The 26,628-nt window shown below is 39.7% G+C and overlaps 1 protein-coding gene across 1 annotated transcript in view; it reads right to left on the bottom strand.

The window, feature by feature from the left end:
• Window positions 1-25,020, bottom strand: part of LOC110306986 (disintegrin and metalloproteinase domain-containing protein 21-like) — an 88,457-nt gene extending 63,437 nt beyond the window's left edge. The window contains exon 1 of the mRNA XM_085830519.1: window positions 24,860-25,020. The gene's annotated coding sequence lies outside the window, so the exon portion shown is untranslated. The remainder of the gene's footprint in view (window positions 1-24,859) is intronic.
• Between the last annotated feature and the right edge of the window lie 1,608 nt (window positions 25,021-26,628).

Here is a 26,628-nt window from a genome sequence, read left to right on the forward strand (position 1 = left end):
TGCAGCTAGAGACAAGAGCTCCAGGGTTCTGGTTAGTACATCATGTTGTTCCAACAATAGGGTTGCAGATCCCTTTAGCTCCTTGGGTACTTTCTCTAGCTTCTCCATTGGGAGCCCTGTGATACATCCAATAGCTGACTGTGAACATCCACTCCTGTGTTTGCTAGGCCCCGGCATCGTCTCACAAGAGACAGCTATATTTGGGTCCTTTCAGCAAAATCTTGCTAGTGTATGCAATGGTGTCAGCGTTTAGAAGCTGATTATGGGACGGATCCCTGGATACAGCAGTCTCTAAATGGTCCATCCTTTCATCACAGCTACGAACTTTGTCTCTGTAACTCCTTCCCTGGGTGTTTTGTTCCCAATTCTAAGAAGGTGCACAGTGTCCACACTTTGGTCTTCATTCTTCTTGAGTTTCAAGCGTTTATCAAATTGTATCTTATATCTTGGGTATCCTAAGTTTTGGGCTAATATCCACTTATCAATGAATACATATTGTGTGAGTTCTTTTGTGATTGTGTTACTTCACTCAAGATGATGCCCTCCAGGTCCATCCATTTGGCTAGGAATTTCATAAATTCATTCTTTTTAATAGCTGAGTAGTACTCCATTGTGTAAATGTACCATAATTTCTGTATCCATTCCTCTGTTGAGGGACATCTGGGTTCTTTCCAGCTTCTGGCTATTATAAATAGGGCTACTATGAACATAGTGGAGCATGTGTCCTTTTTACCGGTTGGGACATCTTCTGGATATATGCCCAGGAGAGGTATTGCTGGATCCTCCGGTACTACTATGTCCAATTTTCTGAGGAACCGCCAGACTGATTTCCAGAGTGGTTGTACAAGCTTGCAATCCCACCAACAATGGAGGAGTGTTCCTCTTTCTCCACATCCTCGCCAGCATCTGCTGTCACCTGAATTTTTGATCTTAGCCATTCTGACTGGTGTGAGGTGGAATCTCAGGGTTGTTTTGATTTGCATTTCCCTGATGATTAAGGATGTTGAACATTTTTTCAGGTGCTTCTCTGCCATTCGGTATTCCTCAGGTGAGAATTCTTTGTTCAGTTCTGAGCCCCATTTTTTAATGGGGTTATTTGACTTTCTGGAGTCCACCTTCTTGAGTTCTTTATATATATTGGATATTAGTCCCTTATCTGATTTAGGATAGGTGAAGATCCTTTCCCAATCTGTTGGTGGTTTTTTTGTCTTATTGATGGTGTCTTTAGCCTTGCAGAAGCTTTGTAGTTTCATGAGGTCCCACTTGTCAATTCTCGATCTTACAGCACAAGCCATTACTGTTCTATTCAGGAATTTTTCCCCTGTGCCCATATCTTCAAGGCTTTTCCCCACTTTCTCCTCTATAAGTTTCAGTGTCTCTGGTTTTATGTAAAGTTCCTTGATCCACTTAGACTTGACCTTAGTACAAGGAGATAGGAATGGATTGATTCGCATTCTTCTACATGTTAACAACCAGTTGTGCCAGCACCATTTGTTGAAAATGCTGTCTTTCTTCCACTGGATGTTTTTAGCTCCCTTGTCGAAGATCAAGTGACCGTAGGTGTGTGGGTTCATTTCTGGGTCTTCAATTCTATTCCATTGGTCTATTTGTCTGTCACTATACCAGTACCATGCAGTTTTTATCACAATTGCTCTGTAGTAGAGCTTTAGGTCCGGCATGGTGATTCCACCAGAGGTTCTTTTATCCTTGAGAAGAGTTTTTGCTATCCTAGGTTTTTTGTTATTCCAGATGAATTTGCAGATTGCACTTTCTAATTCGTTGAAGAATTGATTTGGAATTTTGATGGGGATTGCATTGAATCTGTAGATTGCTTTTGGCAAGATAGCCATTTTTACAATGTTGATCCTGCCAATCCATGAACATGGGAGATCTTTCCATCTTCTGAGATCTTCTATAATTTCTTTCTTCAGAGACTTGAAGTTTTTATTATACAGATCTTTCACTTCCTTAGTTAGAGTCACGCCAAGATATTTTATATTATTTGTGACTATTGAGAAGGGTGTTGTTTCCCTAATTTCTTTCTCAGCCTGTTTATTCTTTGTGTAGAGAAAGGCCATTGATTTGTTTGAGTTAATTTTATATCCAGCTACTTCACCGAAGCTGTTTATCAGGCTTAGGAGTTCTCTGGTGGAATTTTTAGGGTCACTTATATATACTATCATATCATCTGCAAAAAGTGATATTTTGACTTCATCTTTTCCAATTTGTATCCCTTTGATCTCCTTTTGTTGTCGAATTGCTCTGGCTAGGACTTCAAGTACAATGTTGAATAGGTATGGAGAAAGTGGACAGCCTTGTCTAGTCCCTGATTTTAGAGGGATTGCTTCAAGCTTCTCACCATTTACTTTGATGTTGGCTACTGGTTTGCTGTAGATTGCTTTTATCATGTTTAGGTATGGGCCTTGAATTCCTGATCTTTCCAAGACTTTTATCATGAATGGGTGTTGGATCTTGTCAAATGCTTTTTCCGCATCTAAGGAGATGACCATGTGGTTTTTGTCTTTGAGTTTGTTTATATACTGGATTACGTTGATGGATTTCCGTATATTGAACCATCCCTGCATCCCTGGGATGAAACCTACTTGGTCAGGATGGATGATTGTTTTGATGTGTTCTTGGATTCGGTTAGCAAGAACTTTATTGAGGATTTTTGCATCAATATTCATAAGGGATATTGGTCTGAAGTTTTCTATCTTTGTTGGGTCTTTTTGTGGTTTAGGTATCAGAGTAATTGTGGCTTCATAGAATGAGTTGGGTAGTGTACCTTCTGTTTCTATTTTGTGGAATAGTTTGTGAAGAACTGGGATTAGATCTTCTTTGAAGGTCTGATAGAACTCTGCACTAAACCCATCTGGTCCTGGGCTTTTTTTAGTTGGGAGACTATTAATGACTGCTTCTATTTCTTTGGGGGATATAGGGCTGTTTAGATCATTAACCTGATCTTGATTCAACTTTGGTACCTGGTATCTGTCTAGGAACTTCTCCATTTCATCCAGGTTCTCCAGTTTTGTTGAGTATAGCCTTTGGTAGAAGGATCTGATGGTGTTTTGGATGTCTTCAGGATCTGTTGTTATGTCTCCTTTTCATTTCTGATTTTGTTAATTAGGATGCTTTCCCTGTGCCCTCTAGTGAGTCTGGCTAAGGGTTTATCTATCTTGTTGATTTTCTCAAAGAACCAGCTCCTTGATTGGTTGATTCTTTGAATAGTTTTTCTTGTTTCCACTTGGTTGATTTCACCCCTGAGTTTGATTATTTCCTGCCGTCTACTCCTCTTGGGTGAATTTGCTTCCTTTTGTTCTAGTGCTTTTAGGTGTGTTGTCAAGCTGCTAATGTGTGCTCTCTCTAGTTTCCTTTTGGAGGCACTCAGAGCTATGAGTTTTCCTCTTAGAAATGCTTTCATTGTGTCCCATAAGTTTGGGTATGTTGTGGCTTCATTTTCATTGAACTCTAAAAAGTCCTTAATTTCTTTCTTTATTCCTTCCTTGACCAAGGTATCATTGAGAAGAGTGTTGTTCAGTTTCCACGTGAAGGTTGGCTTTCTATTATTTATTTTGTTATTGAAGATCAGCCTTAGGCCATGGTGATCTGATAGGATGCATGGGACAATTTCAATATTTTTATATCTGTTGAGGCCTGCTTTGTGACCAATTATGTGGTCAATTTTGGAGAAGGTACCATGAGGTGCTGAGAAGAAGGTATATCCTTTTGTTTTAGGATAGAATGTTCTGTAGATATCTGCCAGATCCATTTGATTCATAATTTCTCTTAGTTTCACTGTGTCCCTGTTTAGTTTCTGTTTCCATGATCTGTCCATTGGTGAAAGTGGTGTGTTGAAGTCTCCCACTATTATTGTATGAGGTGCAATGTGTGCTTTGAGCTTTACTAAAGTTTCTTTAATGAATGTGGCTGCCTTTGTATTTGGAGCATAGATATTCAGGATTGATAGTTCCTCTTGGAGGATTTTACCTTTGATGAGTATGAAGTGTCCCTCCCTGTCTTTTTTAATGACTTTGGGTTGGAAGTCAATCTTATCAGATATTAGAATGGCTACTCCAGCTTGTTTCTTCATGCCATTTGCTTGGAAAATTGTTTTCCAGCCTTTCATTCTGAGGTAGTGTCTATCCTTTTCTCTGAGATGAGTTTCCTGTAAGCAGCAAAATGTTGGGTCTTGTTTGTGTAGCCAGTTTGTTAGTCTATGTCTTTTTATCGGGGAGTTGAGTCCATTGATATTAAGAGATATTAAGGAAAAGTAATTGTTGTTTCCTGTTATTTTTGTTGTTAAAGTTGGCATTTTGTTCTTGTGGCTGTCTTCTTTTAGGTTTGTTGAGGGATTACCTTCTTGTTGTTCCTAGGGCGTGGTTCCTGTCCTTGTATTGGTTTTTTTCTGTTATTATCCTTTGAAGGGCTGGATTCGTGGAGAGATAATGTGTGAATTTGGTTTTGTCGTGGAATACTTTGGTTTCTCCATCTATGTTAATTGAGAGTTTGGCTGGGTATAGTAGCCTGGGCTGGAATTTGTGTTCTTTTAGTGTCTGTATAACATCCGTCCAGGATCTTCTGGCTTTCATAGTCTCTGGTGAAAAATCTGGTGTAATTCTGATAGGCTTGCCTTTATATGTTACTTGGCCTTTTTCTCTTACTGCTTTTAGTATTCTATCTTTATTTAGAGCATTTGTTGCTCTGATTATTATGTGTCGGGAGGTATTTCTTTTCTGGTCCAGTCTATTTGGAGTTCTGTAGGCTTCTTGTATGTTCATGGGCATCTCTTTCTTTAGATTTGGGAAGTTTTCTTCTATAATTTTGTTGAAGATGTTTGCTGGTCCTTTGAGTTGAAAATCTTCATTCTCATCCACTCCTATTATCCGTAGGTTTGGTCTTCTCATTGCGTCCTGTATTTCTTGGATGTTTTGAGTTAGGATCTTTTTGCATTTTACATTTTCCTTGATTGTTGTGCCGATGTTCTCTATGGAATCTTCTGCACCTGAGATTCTCTCTTCCATCTCTTGTATTCTGTTGCTGATGCTCGTATCTATGGTTCCAGATTTCTTTCCTAGGGTTTCTATCTCCAGTGTTGCCTCATTTTGGGTTTTCTTTATTGTGTCTACTTCCCTTTTTAGGTCTAGTATGGTTTTGTTCATTTCCATCATCTGTTTGGATGTGTTTTCCTGTTTTTCTGTAAGGACTTCTACCTGTTTGATTATGTTATCGTGTTTTTCTTTAAGGATTTGTAACTCTTTAGCAGTGTTCTCCTGCAATTCTTTAAGGGATTTTTGTGCTTTCTCTTTATTGTCTTCTGCCTGTTTAGCAGTGTTCTCCTGCATTTCTTTAAGTGTGTTATTAAAGTCCTTCTTGAAGTTCTCTATCATCATCAGGAGATATGCTTTTAAATCCGTGTCTAGCTTTTCCGGTGTGTTGGGGTGCCCTGGACTGGGCGAAGTGGGGGTGCTGGGTTCTGATGATGGTGAGTGGTCTTGGTTTCTGTTAGTAAGATTATTACGTTTACCTTTCGCCATCTGGTAATCTCTGGGGTTAGTTGTTATCGTTGTCACTGTTTAAAGATTGGAGCAGAAGCTGTGTTCCACTCACCAGCAGTCTCTAAATCCTGCGGCGGGGGTCGTGGGTAGCTGACGGTACCCCGGTGCTGGTCCAGCCGGAAGAGGCCTGTGGTCCTACACAGGCCGTTTTTCTGCTTCCCTAACTAATGCAGTCTCTGGTCCCGCGTGCAATTGGATTGGAGCAGAAGCTGTGTTCCACTCTCCAGAAGTCTTAAGATCCTGTGGTGGGTGTTGTGGGTAGCTGGTGAGTGTCAGCCGACCCTGCGCCCCAGCTGCTCCGGTGCTTTTCTGACCGGAAGAGGGTTGTGGCCCTATGTAGGCCGGATTTCTCTCTCCCCAACCAGAGCAGTCTCAGGTCCCGCGTGATTGGACTGGAACAGAAGCTGTGTTCCACTCACCAGCAGTCCCAAAATCCTGCGGTGGGGGTCGTGGGTAGCTGGTGGGTGTCAGGCAACCCTGCGCTCCTGCTACCCCGGCGCTGATCCGGCCGGATGAGGCCTCTGGCCCTACTCAGGCCGGTTTCTCCTTCCCTAACTAATGCAGTCTCAGGTCCCGCACAATTGGATTGGAGCAGAAGCTGTGTTCCACTCACCAGCAGTCCCAAAATCCTGCGGCGGGGGTCGTGGGTAGCTGGCGGGTGTCAGGCAACCCTGCGCTCCCGCTACCCCGGTGCTGATCCGGCCGGATGAGGCCTGTGGCCCTACTCAGGCCGGTTTCTGCTTCCCTAACTAATGCAGTCTCAGGTCCCGCACAATTGGATTGGAGCAGAAGCTGTGTTCCACTCACCAGCAGTCCCAAAATCCTGCGGCGGGGGTCGTGGGTAGTTGGCGGGTGTCAGGCAACCCTGCGCTCCCGCTACCCCGGCGCTGATCCGGCCGGATGTGTGTGTCTTTTTATTTTTAACTTTGTACAGATAAACTACTCCATCATTTATTTTCTGTTCTTGTACCTACAATAAATTGTTCATTCCCAGTTTATAACATTTAGTTACCAGATAGTGGTCTCATTCCTAACCTAAAAGGAATGTATTCCTAGATTGTGAATTTATTCCAAGCCTCTCTAGTGCAATTAGCCCATGATACATGATGGTTCACAGGACTCTATTTGTACCTTTTATTCTATACTGGGCTTGAGATTACTTGTATCCATTTAGGGAGTTCTATAAAATCATGATAAGGAATTATGAAATCATCAATTCATCTAAACAGCATTACTACATGAAACTACATCTTCCTATAGACTCTGCAGGAGGTTTTCCAAAGAGAGTAGGTAAATGCAGGGGGTCTGCCCTGGTGGGGGGTCTTCTTTCTTGTTGGTTCTTCTTGATGCAGTGGAGCTGGAAAAGTGTGGGATAAGGGTAAGAACTGTCATACGAGTTATTTAGGGTTTCCAGTATAATAATGAAAAGTTTACTTATCTAAGACTAAGTTACCTTGCTACTGTAGCTAACCTGCCTTCTGTGATCCTCTGAGGCCAGAAACTGCAGTTTCTGGCACTTAGCACATCCTTCTCAAACAGTAATGGATTAAGTAAATAGCCTTTGTACTATCTCAGCAGGAACTGCTCAGCTCTAACTTTCAACCTGCTAGTCAGATATTCACAAGAAGAAAAAGAGACATTTAGAAAAGTGATTACAGCATGTATTACTAACATGTAAAAAGTTTCCTATGAATGCTATCTAAGGACAAAAGGGGAAAGATCCTAAGTGGGAAAGGGAAAAATTCTCCTAAGTGGGAAAAGGGAAAAATTTCTTCTCTAATTGAGGAAAGGCAAAAAATTCTCCTAAGGGAAAAAACTTTTCTCTGTTATCATTGTCCTCAGTACTTATACATATTTTAAAATATATGATCACATGCTAAAAAGTTCATCACAAGTTCACACACAAAAACATCAAATCATAAATTGAAATAGAAGTTTACAACAGTGAATGTTTCCACACTTATCCATTAGGAGTAATTATCTGGCTAAACATCCATCACCTGTCACAGCTCCATAGGATCACTGAAGGTTTAAAACCATAACTAAGTTATTAGTGAAGTTTTGTATAGATAAACCCAGTCAATATTTTATCTTCTGTCCTAGCTCCTATAATACATTATTAGTTCTGTTTTTATGACCTTTGGTTAACTGTTTACAACCTCTTAGAATGTGCTCTGAGTAGGGGAAAGTCTAGTTGCTACATCCACTCTAGTAGTGACCCACCTGAGAGGCCGAAAAGCCTGTCCTCAGTCCCAAGGCAAAAATTTCACGGAAACTTAGTCTCCTGGAACTGTGGCATCCTGTATAACGAATGCTCCAGTGTCCTTGCTTTAGTTGGTAAACAGATCTGTGGGCTTTCCCTTAATATTGCTTTATTATAAGCGCTTCTATGGATTGAATTTTTGACATATAGCTAAGTTAGATTCTTCACCAGTCCTAGGCAGGCAGTCCTTGAGCCAACCCTGGGCATGGATAGCTAAGTCACTGAACTACACAGGAATTTACTATTATCTAGGAAGAAGGAAGGTTGTGGTCTAGGGAGGAACCAGAGTAGATACTTAGAATTATTAGATAGCTGAGTTACACCCCTCCACAGGAATTTACAATAGCCTAGGGGAAAGGTGGACTATACAATAGACTAGAATAGGAACTATGGCAAGGGTATGAAGCCCTTGCCCCTGGCTTCTAAGATTAAGCTGACCTTAGGTGGGGCTGCTTTTGATCCCAGTTGTTAACATTGAATTTTACCCCAGCTGGTAACCTCATTGTACCTGACTGGTGTGTCACCTAACTTCCCTATTTTCTTCTGTATAAAAAGTCTGATGCTCAAATTGACAAATTACATTCAGATCCACACTCTCTCATGCCTGCATCTCTCCGTCAATTCTCTCTGACTCTATGCCCATCTGTCCAAGACCCTGATTCCCACCGATTAAGGGGGGCCTACTGGGCCTAGTCCGTGGCATCTGATTACTAAGAGCAATTAACTGGTGACACATGGGAGAATGGCAGAGTTCTCATTGCAGTTCTTACTATCAGAAAAGAACCTAATAGCAGTTCCACTATAAAAGAGTTTAATAATCACTGATATAATTTTAGGAATTCTGATAAGATTGTCATTAAGAATTAAGAAGTCATCTATTTGTCTAATTAGACTTACTACAAGACAGTTTTTGTGGATCAGCAGAGATCTGCTCTAAAGGGGTGGGCTAATACCTACTTATTGTTATATATGTTTAATAACAGTGAAAGCATATTAATAGCAGGAATCTTCCCTAAAATTAAGTCTCTTAAGGCCTTGCCTGATTAGAGTGAATCTGTCACAGGTCATATTATAACCAGAAGTAGACAATTTCAGGAAGATCATCTGCTAGTTATTAGCTTTCCCCATTATGGCTCCTGACAGGTAAATACCCAGAAAATCATTAAGTTGGCAGGAAAGGCATATCAGCAAATGAGAAGCAATGAATTCTCTGAAGACCCTGCATCTCAGAACATACCCATCACAGCCATGCAAAATAGTGAACCATCTCTAGAAAACATACTTGCTGTCATAGCCTTTTCTAGATGGCTTCTGAAAGACCTGAAAGGAATTGGAGAATGGGAAATCATGATAGGGATATGTCATATGGATTTTGTTCAATAAAAATCCAAAAGAAGTAAACCAATTGGAGGTGATTGATGAAATGTTAAGACTACAGAGATGTCATGAAAAGAAAAAAATCAAGTTGTAAAACAGGTTTTTTTGGTTTTTGTTTTTGTTTTTTTATCAAATTCAAGCAAGTGATAACCAGTCCTCAAAAAACTATATACTGCTTCCTTTTCCCATTTGCACCTGGGAGTTTACCCTGGGCCACAAGCCCCCACACACCAATCCCACCCAGGAAGACTTTGTCCTCCAGGACTGTTGACACACTCAGACTCACACGTGAGACAAGCAGTAGTACCACCCCAATACCTGACCCAGGTGGGTCATGCCTGAAACCCAGTGGACCCAGGAACTATAGTGCAGCTGGGAACAGGATCCCTAGGGTTTCCATCCATGCCTGGGAGCTGAGACTAGGCCACAAACCTCTACACCCCAATACAGCCCAGAGAAAACATGTCACAGGCTCACAGTAAGGACAAGCTACAGTCAGAGAGACTGCAAGGCCAGCTAACACCAAAGATGACCTGATGATGAGAGGCAAGTACAAGAACAAAAGCAACAGAAACCAATGCTACCTGGCATCATCAGAACTCAGATCTCACAACACAGCAACCCTGGATACTGCAACACACCTGAAAATCAAGGTTCTAATCTAAAATCATGAAAGATCCTAACAGAATGTAAAAGGTCACAGAATCCCTGAATTTAGTAAGATAGATTTCATTGTTAGCAGAACTACCTTCACTGATTTAGAAAAATAGAGGTGCACAATGTTCTGACCGCTCCTTCAACCCAGGTGTGTGCCCACTGCTGCACCTCACTGCCAGTTGTTTGTGATATTGGTTACTGGGATAGAGTCGTAAATCTCACCAGCAGCCACAGCCCGTCCAATCCCAATGTGCTACACCTGCACCAGACTCTTTCCTTGTAGCCCTCCCATACCCATTTCTAGAGAATAGACATTGTTTAGATCTTGAAAACCCCTACTCCCCTCTTCTCCTTTCCCCCCTGAGGGCCTATAAAAACTGGGACCTCTTTCCCCTAGGGGTCGACTCCTCTACCCCTGGGTGGGATATGAGTCCTCCCCAGAGCTCTGACTTTCCCCTAATAAAGCCTCATGTGGTTTGCATCAAGCTTGGTCTCTTATGAGTTCTTGTAGTCCATTATTGAGATAGAAAACCTAGAAAAGAGAACAGGAGTAACAGATGCAAGGATCACCAACAAAATACAAGAGATCAAGAGAATCTCAGGAGCAGGAAATACCATAGAAAATATTCACATAACAGTCAAAGAAAATGCAAAATGCAAAAAGCTCCTAAGCCAAAACATCCAAAAAATCTAGGACACAAACAAAAGACCAAATCTAAGAACAGTAGGTATAGAAGAGACTAAAGATTCTCAAATTAAAGGGCAAGCAAACATCTACAGCAAAATTATAAAAGAAAACTTCCCTACCCTAAGGAAAGAGGTGCACATGAACTTACAAGAAGCCTGTAGAACTCCAAATAGATTGGACCAGAAAAGAAATTCCTCCTGTCACATAATAGTCAAAACATCAAATGCACAAAACAAAGAAAATGAACATTAAAAGTGGTAAAGGGGAAAGGTCAAGTTACATATGAAGGCAGACCTATCAGAATTACACCAGACTTCTCAACAGAGACTCCAAAAGCAAGAACATCTTGAACAGATGTCATACAGACCCTACGAGAACACAAATTCCAGCCCAGGCTGCTATACCCAACAATTACCATAGATGGAGAAACCAAAATATTCAATGACAAAAACAAATTTAAACAATATCTTTCCATAAATCTGGCCCTACAAAGGATACTACTCCAACACAAGGAGGGAAACTATACCCACTAAATCACAAATAATTAGTCGTGTAACAACCGAAAAAGAAGATAGTCACACAAACATAATTTCATATCTAACAACAAAAATAACAAGAAATAACAATCAATTCACTTAATATCTCTTAATATCAATGCACTCAATTCTCCAATAAAAAGACAGAGACTAACAGTCTGGATACTTAAACAGGACCCAACTTTTTGCTGCATACAGGAAACACATCTTAGTGACAGACACTTCCTCAGAGTAAAAGGCTGGCAAAAAATTTTCCAAGCAAATGGTCCGAAGAAAGAAGCTGGAGTAGCCATTCTAATATTGAGTAAAAATTGACTTTCAACCAAAAGTTATCAAAAAAAAAAAAAAAAGGTGAGGAAGGACACTTCATACTCATCAAAGGAAAAATCTACTAAGATAAACTCTCAAATGTGAACATCTATGCCTCAAACGCAAGGGCACCCATATTTGTAAAAGAAACATTACTAAAGCTCAAAGCACGAATTAAACCTCACAGAATAATAGTGGGAGAATTCAACACCCCACTCTCACCAATGGACAGATCATGGAAACAGAAACTAAACAGAGGCACAGTGAAACTAACAGAAGTTATGAACGAAATAGGTTTAACAGATATATATAGAACATTTCATCCTAAAACAAAAGAATATACCTTCTTCTCAGCACCTCCTGGTACTTCTCCAAAAATTGATCATATAATAGGATACAAATCAAGCCTCAACCAATACAATAAGATTGAAATAATCCCATGTATCCTATCAGATCACCATTCACTTAAGCTGATCTTCAATAACAACAAAAACAACAGAAATCCCACATACTCATGGAAACTGAACAACTTTGTACTCAATGATAACTTAGTCAGGGAAGAAATAAAGAAAGAAGTTAAAGACTTTTTAGAACTTAATGAAAACGTAGGTACAACATACCCAAACATATGGGACACAGCAAAAGCAGTGCTAAGAGGAAAATGTATAGCTCTGAGTACCTCCATAAAGAACTGGAGAGAGCATACACTATCAGCTTGACAGGACACCTGAAAGCTCTAGAACAAAAAGAAGCAAATAAACCCAAGAGGAGTAGATGGCAGGAAATAAGCAAACACTAGGCTGAAATCAACCAAGTAGAAACAAAGAGAACTACACAAAGAATCAACAACACCAGAAGCAGGTTCTTTGAGAAAATCAACAAGATAGATAAACCCTTAGTCTGACTAACCAGAGGGCACAGACACAGTATTCCAATTAACAAAATCAGAAATGAAAAGAGAGACATAACAACAAAATTTGGAGAAACTAGAAAAAATAAATAAATAAAATTAAAAAAAAAAACCTAAAAAACATCAGGTCCTACTACAACAACCTATGCTCAACAAAACTAGAAAATGCAGATGAAATATATGATTTCCTAGACAGATACCAGGTTCCAAAGCTAACTCAGGATTAGATAAACCACCACCAGTCCAATCACCCCTAAAGAAATAGAAGCAGTCATTAAAGGTCTCCCTACAAACAAAACAAAACAAAACAAAACAAAACAAAACAAAACAAAACAAAACAAAACCCAGGACCAAATGGTTTTAGTGCAAAATTCTATCAGACCTTCAAAGAAGACCTAATATCAAAACTCTTCAAACTAATCCGCAAATTAGAAACAGAAGGAACACTACCCAATTCATTCTATAAAGTCACAGTTACATTGATACCTAAACCACACAAAGACCCAACAAAGAAAGAGAACTTCAGACCAGTTTCTCTTATGAATATTGGTGCAAAAATAATAAGGGTATCCCTCTTCCCAGAGATGATCTTGTACCACAGCATCTGTAGCTGATCCTGTGCCACAGCACTCCATACCCAAATACTGCCAGGAGAGAGCTAGCCTCCTGGGAGTGCAGAGAAGCCTGTGACTGTGACTGCAGGTAAGACTACCACTGCTACTAAGAGGGACCCACCAGGAACCCTCAGGACACAGCAACTGAGGAGCAGCTGACACAGGAGCCTTCTGGTTTCCCTCTCTGCCCAGAGCTGATCCTATGCCATAGCACTACATATGCAAATACTGCCAGGAGAGGTCTCCCTGGAATGCCAACATCCCAATGAGCACAGGTATGACCACCACTTCTATTCAAATTCCTGGCCCAAGAGGGACCCTCTCAGAGCCATCAGGATACAGGAACCAAGGATCAGCAGGGGACAGTATCCTTCTGGTTTCTGTCTACACCCTGGAGCTAACCCTGTACCACAGCTCTCCATACCCAAATTCCTCCAGGAGAGAACTGGTCTGCCAGTATTACTGATACACAGGCTTGGAGGAGGGAAAAGCCACAGTCAGAGACAGCAAGACCAGCTAACACCAGAGATAACCAAATGGTGAGAGGCAAAGGAAAGAACATAAGCAATAGACGCCAATGCTACTTGGCATCATCAGAACCCAGTTTTCCCAACACAGCAAGCCCTAGATACACACCAAAAAATCAAGACACTGATCTAAAATCACATCTTATGATGATGATTCAAGACTTTTAAAAGGACATAAATAACTCCCTTAAAGAAATACAGGAGAACACAGGTAAATTGCTTAAAGCCCTTAAAGAGGAAACAGAAAAATCCCTTAAAGAAATACAGAAAAACCCCAACAAAACAGGTGAAGGAATTGAACAAAACCATGTAGGATCTAAAAATGGAAATAGAAAAAAAAAACAAATAAATCACAAAGGGAGACAACTCTGGAGATAGAAAACCTAGGAAAGAGATCAGGAGTCAGAGATGCAAGCATCAACCAACAGAATGCAAGGGATTGACGAGAGAATCTCAGGGGCAGAAGAAACCATACAAAACATTGACAAAATAGTCAAAGAAAATGTGAAATGCAAAAAGCTCCTAACCAAAAACATCCAGGAATTCTAGGACATAATAAGAAGACCAAACCTAAGAATAATAGGTATACAAAAGAATGAAGATTCCCAAATTAAAGGTCAAGTAAATATCTTCAACAAAATAATAGAAGAATACTTCCCTAATCTAAAGAAAGAGATGCACATAAAGATACAAGAAGCCTACAGAACTCAAAATAGACTGGACCAGAAAAGAAATTCCTCCTGTCATATAATAGTCAAAAAATCAAATTCACAAAACAAAGAAAAAATACTAAAAGCAGTAAAGGGAAAAGGTCAAATAACATATAAAGGTCGACCTATAAAAATTACACCAGATTTTTCAACAGAAACTATGAAAGCTAGAAGATCCTGGGAAGATCTCATAGACACCCCAAGAGAACACAAATTCCAGCCCAGACTACTATACCCAGAAAAACTCGCAACTACCATGGATGTAGAAACCAAGACATTCCATGGGGAAAAAAAAAAAAAAAACAAACCAAATTTATACCAGTTGGGTATGGGTATTCCTGGAATGAGGGTCCTCAAAACTAAGTGGGTAAGGATTCTGCAGTGACAAACAGAAACAAACACAGAGGCAGTTTGGATCTGAGTGTATTTTGCATCTCTCAAGAAGGGGGTTTTATACATTAAAACAAACAAACAAACAAACAAACATTACATCTCTTAGAAACTATATCCAGTTAAACAATCACAAATACGAACAAAAAATCATTTGACACAGTAAAGCACAAAAATGATCCAAACATTACAACTCTGAAACTATGTATTCAGTGAATCACAAACAGAACAGGTATCATTATAAATCATCAAAATATAACAATTCTAAAAGGATGTATTCAGTGGGGGCAGTCGATTAAGGCTAGTGATATATTTCCCAGAGCAAGTTAATAAATCTTTATGGGCAGTACTCTTAACCGCTAAGCTAACTCTGCAGCCCCATGGTCAATTATTATTTAACATCTAGTGCCTGATTATTTTATAAATCTTCAATGTATAAATTTAAGCTATTTTAATTCTTTTTAATTAAGGCTTTCTTTACTATATACCAAAACCCACCTCCAATGATATGAAATTTTATTGTTGGGAAAGTTTTTAATCTATCATGATAGTCTTATAAATGATTTCAAAAGTAAAGCATTGGTTTCCCCGGGGATAAGGTCATGTTAGTGACCCCCATCTCAAGGAATGGTTTCTTACCCATTATTCTCATTTAAGATCTTGGTCTAAGCTACCAAGAACATGTAAATAAAAAAAGGAATAAGATAAAACAAAACAGATAGATTGCCATGTGAACTACGACTCAATATTTTCCCCCCTCTGGCAAATAGTTCCACAACCGGTTCCAGGAGGCCTCCCCCTTTTGAAGTCAACCCCTCAATCTGTGGAACTTGTCACACAGATTCTACTGGAGATGGTGTGGCAAATTTACACAATATCTTTCCACAAATCCAGCCCTACAAAGGATAATAAATGGAAAATGACAACACAAGATGGGAAACTACATTCTATCAGATCAATATGGATTACGGCAGATCTTTAATAGTAACAAAAACAACAGAAATCCCACATACACATGGAAGCTGAACAACACTCCTTTCAATGATAATTTGGGCAAGGAAGAAAGAAAGAAAGAAAGAAAGAAAGAAAGAAAGAAAGAAAGAAAGAAAGAAAGAAAGAAAGAAAGAAAGAAAGAAATTAAAGACTTTTTAGAACTTAATGAAAATAAAGGTACAACATATCCAAATTTATGGGATACAATGAAAGCAGTCCTAAGAGGAAAACTCATAGCTCTGAATGCCTCCAAAAAGAAACTGGAGAGAGCATACACTACCAGCTTAACAGCACACCTGAAAGCTCTAGAACAAAAAGAAGCAAGTACACCAAAGAGGAGTAGATGGCAGGAAATAATCAAACCCAGGGCTGAAATCAACCAAGTAGAAACAAACAAACAAACAAACAAAAACTATACAAAGAATCAACCAAACCAGGAGCTGGTTCTTTAAGAAAATCAACAAGACAGATAAACCCTTAGTCTGACTAACGAGAGGACACAGAGACAGTATTCAAATTAACAAAATCAGAAATGAAAGGGAAATATAATAACAGAAACTGAGGAAATTCAAAACATCATCAGATCCTACTACAAAAGCCTATACTCAACAAAACTGGAAAATCTGGATGAAATGGACAGTTTTCTAGACAGATACCAAAGACCAAAGTTAAATCAAGATCAGATAAACCATCTAAAAAGTCCCATAACCCTTAAAGAATTAGAAGCAGTCATTAAAAGTCTGCCAACCAAAACAAAAAACAAACAAACAAAAACCCAAAAACCAAAAAACCAAAAGCAGCAAGTTCCTGGACTTGTGCTGGCAACTCTCTGCCCTGGTAGCCTGATGGGCAATGGCCGACCTGTTTTTATTTCATGGACACTCTGACTAAGAACTCCAAAATCTCTCCACCCAGCTCGCTAGGTTCCCACTGGCTGGTCGTTATCACACCAGCCCTATGCTTCAAATCCTCCACTGCCTTTGTTGTGCACATCAGGCAAACCCATGCTTTGCTGCCATACCTTTCTCTCTTGAACCCAGACGAGCCGCAGCATGAAGGAAAACACAACACAAACTTAGTTCAGAAATGACAGTAACGCAGTCCTAAAATCCCAATCTTGTAAGCTTTATTGAATCTAAATCCTCTAATGTCGAATCCTCATGGATCTGCCATAAAAACTGGGAGACACTCATAGTTACATCTTTTCCTCATGCTATCCCTGTCCAAAAGACCTAATCGCTCCTGCTTCCTATCTTCCTCTGTCAAACCCAGAAGTCCCTCCTACTACCCCAGTGACTTGTTCCTTTATTCATTAGGGGACTGGTTCACAACCAGTTCAGCACTAGGCCCATCCACAACAAGGACTAGATGGGTGTAGTGCAGAATCCTATCAGACCTTCAAATAAGACCTAATACCAATACTCTTTAAACTATTCCACCAAATAGAAACAGAAGAAACACTATCCAATTCATTCTATGAAAACCACAGTTACGCTGATACCAAAACCTCACAAAGACCCAACAAACAAAGAGAACTTCAGACCAATTTCTCTTATGAATATTGATGCAAAAATACTCAATCAAATTCTCCCAGACCAAATCCAAGAACATATCAAAATAAGCATTCACCATGATCAAATAGGTTTCATCCCAGGGATGCAGGGATGGTTCAATATACAGAAATCTATTAATGTAATTCACTATGTGAACAAACTCAAAGGGGGAAAAAATGATCATTTCATTAGATGCTGAAAAAGCATTTGACAAAATTCAACACCCCTTTATGTTAAAACTCTTGGAAATGGGGCTGGAGAGATGGCTCAGTGGTTAAGAGCACTGTCTGTTCTACCAAAGGATGGAGGTTCAATTCCCAGCACCCACATGGCAATTCACAACTGTCTGACAGCCTCAAACCACTGGACATTAAAAATTAAAAACATTAAAAACAAAGGAAACCAAAAGGTCATTTAAAAAACTGTATTAAAAAAAAAAAGTCAGCCGGGCGTTGGTGGTGCACGCCTTTAATCCCAGCACTCGGGAGGCAGAGGCAGGTGGATTTCTGAGTTCGAGGCCAGCCTGGTCTACAGAGTGAGTGCCAGGACAGCCAGGGCTACATAGAGAAACCCTGTCTCAAAAAACCAAAAAAAAAAAAAAAAAAAGTCTTGGAAAGACAAGGAATTCAAGGCCCATACCTAAATATAGTAAAAGCAATACACAGCAAACCAGTAGCCAACATCAAACTGAATGGAGAGAAACTTGAAGCAATCCCACTAAAATCAGAGATTAGACAAGGCTGCCCACTTTCTCCCTATCTATTCAATAAAGTGCTTTTAACTCTACGTAGAAAATAAAAGGAGGTCAAAGGGATACAAATTGCAAAGGGAGAAGTCAAAATATCACTATTTGCAGACGATATGCTAGTATACTTAAGTGACCCCAAAAGTTTCACCAGAGAACTCCTACAGCAAATAAACAACTTCGACAAAGTAGCTGGATATAAAATTAACTCAAACAAATCAGTAGCCTTTCTATACTCAAAGGACAAACAGGCTGAGAAAGAAATTAGGGAAACAACACCCTTTACAATACTCACAAACAATATGAAATATCTTGGTGAAAGATCTGTATGACAAGAACTTCAAGTCTCTGAAGAAAGAAAATGAAGAAGACCTCAGAAGATGGAAAGATTTCCCATGCTTGTGGATTGTCAGGATTAATACAGTAAAAATGGCCTTCTTGCTGAAAGCAATCTACAGATTCAATGCAATCCCTATCAAAATTCCAACTCAATTCTTCATCAAGTTAGGAAGAGCAATTTTCAAATTCATTTGGAATAACAAAAAACCCAGGATAGTGAAAACTATTCTCAACAATAAAAGAACTTCTGGGCAATTCACTATCCCTGACCTTAAGCTGTATTACAGTCCAACAGTGATAAAAACTGCCTGGTATTGGTACAGAGACAGGCAGAAGATTAATGGAATAGAATTGAAGATCCAAAAAATGAACCCACAGACCTCTGGTCACTTGATCTTTGACAAAGGATCTAAAATCATCCAGTAGGGGAAAAAAAGACAGCATTTTCAACAAATGGTGCTCATTCACCTGTCAGCCATCATGTAGAAGAATGCAAATTGATCTATTCTTATTTCCCTGTACAAAGCTCAGGTCCAAGTGGATCAAGAACCTCCACATAAAACCAGATACACTGACTCTAATAGAAAAGAGAGTGGGGAAAAGCCTCAAACACATGGTCACAGGGGAAGATCCTAAACAAAACACCAATGGCTTATGCTCTAAGATCAAGAATCAACAAATGGGAACTCATAAAATTGCAAAGCTTCTGTAAGGCAAAGGACACTGTCAAAAGGACAAAACAGCAACCAACAGATTAGGAAAAGATTTTTACCAATCTCACATTCAATAGAGGGCAAATATCCAATATATACAAAGAACTCAAGAAGTTAGACTCCCGAGAACCATATAACCCTATTTAAAAATGGGGAACAGAGCTAAACAGAGAATTCTCAACTGAGGAAACTCAAATGACTGAGAAGCACCTAAAGAAATCTTCAACATCCTTGGTCATCAAGGAAATGCAAATCAAACCAACTCTGAGATTCCACCTTACACCAGTCAGAATGGCTAAAATAAAAAACTCAAGTGATAGCAGATGCTGGCAAGGATGTAGAGAAAAAGGAACACTCCTCCATTGCTGGTGGGATTGCAAGCTGGTACAACCAGTCTGCAAATCAGTTTGGCAGTTCCTCAGAAAATTGGACATAGTACTACCTGAGGACCCAGCTACACCACTCCTGGACATATACTCAGAAGATGGTCCAATGTGTAAGAAGGATACATGCTCTACTATGTTCATAGCAGCCATATTTATAATAACCCAAAGCTAGAAACAACCCAGATGTCCCTCAACAAAGGAATGTATATGGAAAATGTGGTACATTTATACAATGGAATACTACTCAACTATTAAAAACAATGACTTCATAAAATTCGCAGGCTAATGGATGAAACTTGAATATAACATCCTGAGTGAGGTAACTCAGTCACAAAAGAGCACACATGGTATATACTCACTGATAAGTGGATATTAGTCCAAAAGTTCAGAATATCCATCTTCTAGGATGGAATATGGAATGAAAAGTGGCAAAACCAACCAACAAGCCACCCACCACAACAAAACATCACCAGACAGAAGTCTTGTAACAAATAGTTTTAAAGCTTGCTATGAAAATTGTAGAGAGACTGGCATTGCTCAGTGGTTAAGAGCGCCAACTGCTCTTCCAAAGGTCCGAAGTTCAAATCCCAGCAACTGAATGGTGGCTCACAACCATCCATAATGAAATCTGATGCCCTCTTCTGGAGTATCTGAGGACAGCTACAGTGTACTTACATATAATAAATAAATAAATCTTAAAAAAAAAAAGAATGAAAACTGTAGAGATAGTGAAGGCAAAGCCAAGAGAATCTTTTCATTGCTTATAAACCTGTCTTCCAGTGCTGTGTGAGATTAATTTAAGATCATGCCCTCTCCTGTTTGCCTTTATACCCTCTTTCCCCTGACATAGATGTTAGCCTAAGCTTAAGGCGATATTGAAAGACCCCCAAGGGAGCCCCTCACTCAAGTCTCAGGATAATAGTGTACCCCCAAGAAATCACAAAAGACTGAACTTGATGCAAACCACACGAGGCTTTATTCGGGGAAAGCCAGAGCTCTGGGGACGACTCGTATCCCATGCAGGGGTAGAGGAGTCGACCCCGTGGGGAAAGGGGTCCCAGTTTTTATAGGTACTCAAGGGGGAAAAGAGAATGAGGGAGTAGGGAATTTTTCTGAATAACATCTAAACAATGTCTATTATAAAATGATTGATTTCTCAAGAAATGGGTATGGGAGGGAAACAAGGAAAGAGTCTAATGCAGGTGCAGGCCAGCATCCTGATTGGCCTTCTTCATATAGGGGCCTAAAGCAGCTTGACAAGTGGAATTAGCATTTTTTATACACCAGTTGCTTCACAAAAGGTATGTCATTATTAAGATCCCCTCCAAACAATCTTTCTGTTGTTTTCAAAAGATGATCAACAAAGTCTGGGAAAGGCTTGTCAGGTCGTTGCCTAATATTTGAAATACTCTGTGCTAAATCTCCTTTTTGTGGTGAACTTGCCCAAGCTCTTTTTTGTTGCAAGAGCTACTTGTTCATAGACTAATGAATGATATATTATCTGCTGATCTACTGACTCATAAAGGACCTTCTCCTCCTAAGATATTAACATCCCATTTTGGATTTCCTGCCTGAGCATTCATTTCTGCAGTTAGGATTTTACTGCTGTGAACAGACACCATGACCAAGGCAAGTCTTATAAAAACAACATTTAATTGTGGATGGCTTACAGGTTCAGAGGTTAAGTCCATTATCATCAAGGTGGGAGCGTGGCAGTATCCATTCAGGCATGGCACAGAGATGACAGTTCTACATCTTCATCCAAAGGCTGCTAGTGGAAGACTGACTTCCAGGCAACTAGGGTGAGGATCTTAAGCCCATGACGACAGTGACACACCTATTCCAACAAGGCCACACCTCCAAATGGTGCTGCTCACTGGCCCAAGAATATACAAACTATCACACCCCAGCTGTGGTTACTGGGGAAATTTTCCAACTCTATCCCAGCAACCAATATCACAAACACCTGGCAGTGAGGTGCAGTAGTGGGCACACACCGGTCAGGACATTGGCAGACACACGGGTTCAAGGAGCAGCCAGAGCATTGTCCACCTCTAATTTTTCTAAATCAGTGAAGCTACTTCTACTAACAATGAAATCTATTTTGCCAATTTCAGGGCTTCTGTGACCTTTTACATTCTGTCAGAATCTTTCAATATGTAGCTCTTCCTGTGGAGACAACTTGTGAGGCTACTCCTGAAGCATTTCAGTGGCATCAGAGAGGCAGAGGCAGAGGCAAAGGTTTTCTCTGTCCTTTCCTGGAAAAGAGAAGGCAGGTGCTTTGTTCACCCAAGCTATCATAGTTTCTAGTGTGTGTCCCTATTAGATGGCCTGTTTCTTCTTTTTTGTTTCTGTGGTCCATGACTCATCCAGAGGCATACAAACAAGTTGTAGTTTTATAGCCAATGAAAAACAGGTGTTCATTCATTAAGTATAGGACTTCATGAAATTCTCGGGTAAATGGATGGAACTAGAAAATATCATCTTGAGTGAGGTGACCCAATCACAAAGGAAGACACATGGTAGGTACTCACTGATAAGTGGATATTAAGAAAAAAGCTCGGAATACCTATGATACAACTTATAGACCATATGAAGTTCAAGAAGAAGGATAACCAAAGTTGTGGATGCTTCAGTCCTACTTAGAAGGGGGTACAAAATAATTGAGGGAGGTAGAGAGAGTGAGGGAACTGAGAGGGAGAGCAAGGGGGAGGAGAAAAGGGAGACAGGATGAGGTGTGGGAGAAGACAGGGGAGATGTACAGAGTCAGAGTCAGGGAATAGAACAGAAGTGTGTTGTAATGGGAGATGAAGAACTGGGAATAGCCAACAGAAAGTCCAGATGCCAGGAAAGCAAGAGTCTCCCAGACCCAGTGGGGATGGCATCACCAAGTCAAGACAGGAAAACAGGTGGGCAAACTCCAAACTCTGCATCTCCATGTCTGATGGCAAAGCAGTCTTCAGATCTTCAACTCCTTTTTCATCCTTGTTGACTGCAACAAAGTTCTTTCTTCTAGGCTGGATCCACTCCTTGTTAGCAGCTTCCCTTGGCAGGCATCTTATGACTCTGGAATCTTTAACATTTTGGGGTCCCCAAGTCAACTTCAGTTTCACAGCCTCTTGTTCCAATGTCTGTGATCCATACATGATCTTCTGTGTTCCTCCAAAGGGCTGGTGTCACTTATCCAGCTCTGTCCTCTGTAGCATTCTAAGTTCAGGTTGATCCACTCAACTGCAGCAGCTGTTCTTGATGATCATCCCATGGTACTGGCATATCCATTACACTGGGGTCTGCTGCAAATAGGCTTCACCAATAGCCTCTCATAGGCTCTCCTTATGGTGCCAAGCCTCAACTCCTTTGCATGACTCCTTCAGTCCTGAGATGTCAACTGCAACTGGGCTGCACCTTCACCAATGGCCTTTCATGGCCCCTTATAGTGCCGAGCCTCAGCTGTTGCTCATGATGGCTTCATGACTTTACAACCAGTACCACAGGGTGGATCTTACACATTACCAAATACAAATGCAGCATGAAGTACGACCTTGGCTATATCTGGAAAACAGCTTCTTTGAAATTTCACCTCAGTGATGGTGGTCTCTTTTTATTCACCACTAATGTCTTAGCTCCAGCTAACCAGCATCAATTGTTCCAGTAGTCTCCTTCTCCTCTTGAATATAAAGCCAGAGACACATGGCTGAAGCTGTTAAATTCTGCTGTTTACAGGAGCTGAAACGCAGCCCTCTTGTTCTATTATACTATCATTAGCTTCCTTTTTTTCCAACTCCTTCATTGCCTAAGCTTGGCTATCCTTTGTCTTGCTCCAGACTTTCAGAAGCCTTTTCTATATAGGTCTTTAATTTTTTTTGACTCCATGTCCTGAAAATATCTATTTGAAGACACCTTTCTCACTACATAAGAATTCTTGCAGGAGAATGACTAGAAGGCTATATAATTATTTACAGGCCTCTTTTAGAACATTACCATCTATATGTGCATCATGTAGTTTCTCTTTTAATACAGCCAATTCCTCTTCAGCCTCAGCTGATAATTTTTTTGGACTATTTAGTTCTTCATCATTTTACAAGGTTGGAAATGAATTTCTTAGCTCTTGAGTAGTGAGTCCAATCATTAACTTTACCCAGTTAATGTCTCTCAACAATTTTTGAAAATCATTAATACTTCTTAATCAGTCTCTCCCGATTTGTACCTTCTGTGGTCTAATTTCCTGCAAATTACCTTATATCATAGACAATTAATAGAGTCTCCTCTTTGTATCTTTTCCGTAGCAATTTGTAATCCCCAACAAGGTAAGATTCTCTCTATTCATTAAACATTTTTTCTAAGATGTTTGTAAGGTAATAACTCTAGAAGTTCTTTTGGGGCCCGGCATGGTGGTGCATGCCTTTAATCCCAGCACTCAGGAGGCAGAGGCAGGCGGATTTCTGAGTTCGAAGCCAGCCTGGTCTACAGAGTTCCAGGACAGCCAGGACTATAGAGAGAAACCCTGTCTCAAAAAAAAAAAAAAAAAAAAAAAAAAGAAAAAGAAAAAGAAAAACAAAACAACAACAACAAAAACCAAAACAAACCGTCTATTGTTGTACAGGATAAATTAGCTTTGCTGGGATTTTTTTTTTCCATATGAAGTTGAAAATTGTCCTTGAAGGTTTATAAGTAATTGTTTTGGAATTTTGATGGGAATTGAATTTAATTTGTATATTGCTTTTGGTAAGATGGCCATTTACAGTATGCTAATTCTACCAATACATGAGCATTGCAGATCTTTTCATCTTCTGACATCTTCTAAAATTTATTTCTTCAGAGACTTGAAGTTCTTGTCATACAGATCTCTCCCTTGTTTGGTTAGAGTTACACCCATATATTTTATATTATTTGTGGCTATTATAAAGGGTATTGTTTCCCTGATATCTTTCTCAGCCTGTTTATCATTTGTACAAAAGAGGGTTACTGATCTTTTTTTAGTTAATTTTGCATCCAACCATTTTGCTGAAGGTGTTTATCAGCAGTAGGAGTTCTTTGGTAAAGTTTTTGTGGTCACTTATGTATACTATCATATCATCTGCAAATAGTGATACCTTGAAATCTTCCGTTCCCATTTAAACCACCTTGATTTCATTTAGTGTCTTATTGCTCTAGCTAGAACTTGAAGTACTATACTGAAGAGATATGGAGTGACAGCCTTATGTTCTTCTTGACATTGATGGAATTGTGTTAAACTTCTTCCCATTTAATTTGATGTTGGCTATTGGCTTGCTGTATATTGTAGGCTTCTTTTTTCTTTTTTTTTTTTCTTTCTTTTTTGTTTTTCTTTTTCTTTTTGTTTTTCGAGACAGGGTTTCTCTGTATAGCTCTGGCTGTCCTAGAACTCACTTTGTAGACCAGGCTGGCCTCGTACTCAGAAATTCGCCTGCCTCTGCCTCCTGAGTGCAGGGATTAAAGGCATGCACCACCACCCACAGCTATATTTTTCAAAACCTACTTTAATAAGTGTTTAAATGCTTTAACCTCTCTTTTAGCCCACAGCCCACCAGAGGTAAGGGAAAGGAAAGGTTAATAGGGTAAAGGAGAATGTGGACCTGTTTAGAAATACTTCTTTGGGGTGAATCCAATCCTCATTATCAGGATATCAGCAGTTCAGTTCGCACAAATCAGCAGTGGTAGCTTGATCCACTCACAAACATCATTCATGAATTTGCAATGGAAGTTCAATCCAGAAGAAACCACAAGAGTTTTCCAATCAGCCTGAGTTCATGGAAGCAGAAAGAAGCCACTGTAACACCAGAAGTTCTTTAGTGTGTTTCTCTCTAAGTCATACCAAATGATAATGATAGAAGAAAGCAAGGTGTGATGGTTTGTATATGCTCAGCCCAGGGACTGGCACTATTAGAAGGTCTGGCCTTGTTGGAGTAGGTGTGTCACTGTGGGTGTGGGCTTAAGATCCTTACCCTAGCTACCTGAAACTCAGTCTTCCACTAGCAGCCTTCAGATGAAGATATAGAACTCTCAACTCCTCCTGTGCCATGCCAGCCTGGATGCTGCCATGTTCCCACCTTGATGATACTGGACTAAACCTCTGAACCTGTAAGCCAGCCCCAGTTAAATGTTGTCCTTTATAAGACTTGCCTTGTCATGGTGTCTGTTCATAGCAGTAAAATCCTAACTAAAACACAAGGCAAACTTATGAAGACCAGCATCAGTAAAACCCAATTAAGACCAGCAAAGAGTGACAAGGGAAACAATTATCACACAATGTCATTCATTGTTCACTGGGTTATATTTATATCTTTTCCAAACATCACATGTTCTCTCAAGCATCCACTCTAGCAAAACATCTCATGCCCTTTCTCTAGACAGCTTCCAAAAAACCACCACATGTCTGTTTTCAACAAAACACCCTGCCACATATCTGCTTGAGCAAAACCATCATCTCATAAGATATTTTACAGAAAAAATATCATGTGACACAACTCACTCACCAAAGAATCCAGAAATTTCCACTTCAATCTAGGATATAGGAGAAGTCTGAAAAAAATTCAACCACAGAAAATACTAATCAGAAGATGCCAACTGAGAACTCTTCATGGTTTTCAAAAATTGTTGGGAGAGATTAATTGGTTAAAGATCACAATTAGAATTAACTCATCAAGAGCTAAGTAATTTATTTCAAACCTTACAAAGTGGTAAAGACTTAAATGTTCCTAAAAAATTATCACCTGAGGCTGAGTGAGAATTGAATCTGGTAGGAAAGAAATTACAGGGTCCACATGTGGACCATTTAGATCTAAAACTGGACTCTGTGTTAATTATTTTGGCTTACACTCATTCTCTCACAAGAATTCTTATGCTGAGAGAGTATATCTTAGAAAGGATATGTTTAGCACACAGAGGAAAAGATTTCAAAACTATGTAGAAAAGTTTCTGAATTGATTCTAAAAGGAAAAAAAAATGAGACTTTGTCAATTAACAGGAATAGACCCAACAGAAACTGTGGTACCATTTTAAAGTGAAATTTGTTGGTTTCTTTGGAGACTGAGTTGTGCCATGTGATTGTTTTTTGAGGGGGCAGGGGAAGGAGAACTATCTTATGAGTTAATGTTTTTGGTGAAGCAGACACATGGGAAGATGTTTTGCTGAGAACACACACATGGTATTTTTCTGGAAACTGCCTGAAAAGAAACCATGTAATGTTTTGCTAGAGCAGACACTTGAGAAAATATGTGATATTTGAAAAGGGTATAAATATAACCCAACAGACAGTGGATGACACTGTGTGGTATTGGTTCACCTTGCCGCTCTTTGCTGGTCTTTGTTGGGCTTTACTGATGCTGGTCTTTTGTTGACGTGC

This window comes from Mus caroli, unplaced genomic scaffold, assembly GCF_978045245.1.
Source record: "Mus caroli unplaced genomic scaffold, Mus_caroli_1 scaffold_14, whole genome shotgun sequence".
Lineage (NCBI taxonomy): Eukaryota > Metazoa > Chordata > Mammalia > Rodentia > Muridae > Mus > Mus caroli.